The sequence below is a fragment of the Lygodium microphyllum genome, chromosome 2 (genome assembly GCF_053477565.2).
Source record: "Lygodium microphyllum isolate KBCC chromosome 2, Lygodium_microphyllum_v1.1.10, whole genome shotgun sequence".
Taxonomy (NCBI): Eukaryota; Viridiplantae; Streptophyta; class Polypodiopsida; order Schizaeales; family Lygodiaceae; genus Lygodium; species Lygodium microphyllum.
Window position 1 is genome coordinate 7,530,038 of NC_141136.1, and position 4,976 is coordinate 7,535,013.

Below are 4,976 nucleotides of genomic sequence, written 5' to 3' on the forward strand. Positions count from 1 at the left end.
TTTCCCCCTATCGTTTATGATTTTGCATTTGTTTAGTAGATGTAAATAGTATTTTTTATGTGTTTTTTCATATATAAAAAATAATAAACACGTACTCTAATATAAAAATGGAGATAAACTAAGGCTAAATCTCATGCTTCAGCCCCATCATGTATTCATAGACACATTCATAAATTTTTGTAAAATTTTGACACATAAAATTTATTTTTTCTATTTTTCTTGTTTTTTTATATTTATCTTATTTTTTATTATTAATTTTTTTATTTTCAGACATATAGAGCTTGCATGCACCAAGATGCAGCATTATACTTCATATGATCCCATACAAATACCAAAAGAATCATAAAAATATATAAACCCTCAATTTTTTCAAAATCTTGCAATTCTTACATTGCATATTTTCTTGGTTTTTATTTTAATTATATGAAGAGTAAGAAAAAATAATAATTTTGATTTTTCAAGCACTAGAAATTATATTCAAATATTTGAAACCATTTTTAAAATTATGCACAAAAGATTTATCATAAAATGAAAAAATCGAGCACTTATACGTTTAATTTAATATAAATTTACATGTATTTCAAAGCCAAAAAGTTGTTAATACTCTTTTGTACTATTTCCATGCAATAAAAGTGAGTTGGTTGGTTCAAAAGTTAGTTGGTCAATTAATAAGTTAGTAAGGTTACTAACTAAAGAAAAAAATTAACTAACGTTAATAACTAACTAACATTAAAAATAAATAAGTAAATAAAATAGAGGATCATAACCTGATATTTTTTCCAAATTAACAAGGGTTGTAGCCACCCATCACAGAAGTTACGACGTGAATGAGAGTTATGAGCCATATTAGTCATTAATGTCAATGTGTGTCTAAAAATATTAGATTTTTCGATAAGACTAGCATATTTTAGATATTTTAGATGTTATTTATTGTAAATATCCTAAAAATATATGAAAATTTTTATAATAGGATATCATGTAAAAAAAAGTAAGTATCCTTTTTTAGTAATTTTTGGAGATTTAATGAAAAAGAAAGGATTAGTGAAATAACGCGCATCACAATCGCAGTAGTCTACAAACAGAAAATAGTACTTCGAAAAGGGATAAGGAGTGATCTGAAAGATTTCTAGGCAAGTGTCTTGGAGTTTTTCCCTCCTTTTGGAGCCAACAGAACCATCAAATTTATGATTTGAGCATCAAATCACTAATTTTTCCAAAATCCCCTCCACAAAGAGCTCTTCTTCTTAGCCACAACCCTTCTTCTCTAATTCACTATAAATAAGAGTCATGGGGAGCAGTTAGAGGGACACAAGGAGACCCCGAGAGGTTGCGAGAGAGTCACTATAAATAAGAGTCATTCTCTAATTCACTATAAATAAGAGCCATGGGGAGCAGTTAGAGGGACACAAGAAGACCCCGAGAGGTTGCGAGAGAGAGGTAGAAGGATACCCCTCCAAGAGGCTCCGAGAAGGAGCTTGAGAGAGAGAGAGAGATAGGACTTATCCTAAGAGGTTGCGAGAGAGGGAGTTAGCTCAATTCCCCAGTCTCGACCTTTTTCTAAGCCATCTTTTCTTATGCTCTCTCATCTCGAATCGATTCCACCTTTCCTATCTCTCAAACCACTTGTGGACGATGGCTCCAAAGTGACAAAGTGGAAAGACCATGGGAACCACCGCGACTGGTCAAGAAACGGATATTGCCAGAGATACGGGAGTGCCCAAGGTTGCCAGAGTTGCCACTACCAACAAAACATTAGGTGTGGCTAATGCAAGCGTGAGCAAAGACAAAATTTCCAATGTCGTTATACTTCCAAACCAGGTTATTCATTACTAGGTTATTATTTAGTCACATAAAATAATTACATAAAATATTAGCTTTCATATTTTTCACTTACATGAATTGATAACTTCATCTAGAAAAGCATACTAGTACAAGCATAAATGATTAATCTTTATAAATTGCAGCTAGATTAATTGAGATTCTAAATCGTAGAATCATGTTAAAAATAATTACAGAAGGTTATTATACATATGTCTTTATGCACATTCGATATAGTTATGGTCAAATGCGATAAGGTTAAGTGTTGACTAACGCTTGTTATGAAAACTGAATGTCTATTTAAGAGTCCTATAAGTCATCTCATTGAGTTATTGGCACAATATATTTCTTTAAGGAATTTCACTTATGTTGGGTAAGATAGCCCAAACAGGAAATTCATGCCTTGCTTAACTTGTTGTAAGAGATATACTCAACACTTCTTTATGGGGAGGAGAATCCTCATTAGAATGTAAGTTTGCCTTAGGATAAGGTCTACCTTGGCTATCTAAAGCTGTAAGTTACACAATGGTGTGATTGTTATTGCATCATTTGATATACATTTGAAAGGAATGTTTGTGTTTACTAGAATCTAGATCTCTGATTGAAATTATTGACAAGCGGAATAAAAGGAAGGATCGTGCTAGGCTACCCCCAAGCTAGTGGCGAGAGCCGACTCCAAGGGGATCATGGTTATTGCTTTGAGAGGCTTAGACCGACTCCGTTAGCAAAAGGTCTATCAATAGGGATAGTCTCAGACAGTAGGAAATGTGGGTGCCTGGGGGGGCTCTGGCTGTAAATCCTGCATTGTTTCTACAATCTGACAAGCCCCTTCGTGACCCCTGCAGGATGGGACCCTAAAACCCTAAATACTAGTTATAAGGATAGAATCTTGGTGGGCATAATATCCTCATGGAATTCTGTGTATCTTTCGCAGGGTCGAAAAGATGGAAATTGTAATAAGCTTTCAATGTAATAAAGAAGTTTGCTTTATTCAAGGACTGTTTGAATTGTATGCATGTCTATGAGATAAATTACGTAAAGAAACATGTGATTTAACGGACCAATTAAGAAAGGTGGTTGTATATGTTCCAATAAATGTGTTGTAGGTAATTTAAAAAACCAAATATGATTATGTCATCAAAGGAAAGCAGGTGGGTGTGACCCCCGATGGGTCCAATAGTAGGGTGGTCCCGGTTAGCTGGGAGCTTTTCTAAATTGGCAATAGAAATAGGAAGATGATAACTAGTCGTTAGGTAGAACCGACTTGCATTGTTTTAGGGGGCCAGAATGGGATTTTGCCTTATGGGCAGGAGGGTTAACGTACCGCACTCCCCTCCATCTCCCATTCTCTTTGAACCAAGTGCAATGGCAAGTCTGCTTCAGATCGAGTAATCCTGTAAAAGTGGAAACTTGAAATTACTGACACTAGTTGGCTGCTAGGAGACCCATCTGATTTTAGGAACCCAAAAATTCATGTCAATCCTAGTGGGTTCGACCAAAACTCTCCTGTTGCAAAGTAGACTCAGTAGGGCCTAAGTGACAAATCTTGTCATGTTTCTAGGGAGCGCTAGGTGGCATCATTTTTGGAAAGCCTACCGATGGACTACTAAAAGGTATGACATGGATTGAGACTAGCAGACACCTCACATCTTCCATGGCTACTAACACATCCCCAACCTTCAATTTACACTCCATAACACTTTAGCATCATCACACATCCAAAATCTATTGCTTCAATCCACCCCCGTCTCACATAGATTAAGTGATAGGAACAAGGTGCAAAGAGGAGAGAGAAATACTAAAATTAGATATTTTCATTCTCTTCATCATGTTCTGTGTGCATATAGATGGATTGAAGCCCATAGCACATAGATCGCAGGATTGTCTTCCATCTCTGACCGATTGTGCCAAATCGAGAGGCCATCATTATGCCAATCAATGGGGCACCAAAAAAACTGTGTCCCCTCCCTCCTCCACACTAATTTCTTGAAGTTTTTTAAGTTTCTAAATATTAAACATTAAACCCCCAAAGTATTTGGTTCAATTCTTGCACGTTCACACTTCTGGAAAGTGGTTTTGGCCTCGACGGAGGACCAAACAAGCTCAAATTTGCAAACGGAGTGGTATGGCCAGCTTCGTGGCATCAAAAACTATCAATCTAGCCTCTATCATGCTCTTTTTGGCTCTAAGATCTAATAGTTGCTTCATAATGCCAACCTTGCGGGGATTAAATGGGGGGTCAAACAGACTCCAATCAATGTGAACGAAGACTTGCTTAGGTTCATGGCATCGAAATGCATTTAGGAAAACTCTAGCTCGTTGATTCGCTGCCATTTTATTTTCTATGAAAATTTTCTCTTTTACGCCTTCCAATGTCTTATTTCGCTTAAAATTTGACTTTAAAAATCTACTCTTAGAAAGATTTCGTGTAGCTTCTAAGCATATGCTTTTACACTCTCATTGAATTTTTGTTGAGTCTCATTTAAGATATGCAACCAATATTAGCTCCCCTTCTCAATAGACAACTCTCTATGAAACACAATGTAGAATGCTTCCATAGGGGCAATCAAATGTGTCGCAAGTTGATAATACCACTGAGCTACATTTCCCTTCAAAGTCATGTTGAAGAACATGAAATGATGTGCTTCCTCATTACTTGATAGTTAAATATACATTTTTAGAAATCTTTGATATGTAATTTTACATCTTCATTTGGACTTCCACTAAAGATAGACAACATATACCCTAAAGCAAGTAGAACCAGTGTGACTATTGAAATTTGTATTGCTTGAGGGGGTATTAAGGATGATTGTGTCATCCCTACGAATATAGAAATAGGCTTAGGAGGGACAAATATGGTGCTGATAATGGAACCACTAGATGATGGTGGTGTTAATCTACTATTTCGACTAGTTTGTTTTAACAGCCTAGCTTTAGGTGTTAAAGATAAGCTTCCACTTGTGTGTATACTGGGACTGCTCTTACTATGAGGGGCTATAAGTCCCCCTAACTTTAGGGGATACTAGATCAGTACGGTTGAAGGAGTGTTTGTGAAAAAAATTTGCATGTTTCCTTAGCCATTCTTCACGTTTCTCTTCTTGAATTGGATAGATCCCTAACCTACACTCATGTTCTTGCCTTAATAGCTCTTTCTCTCC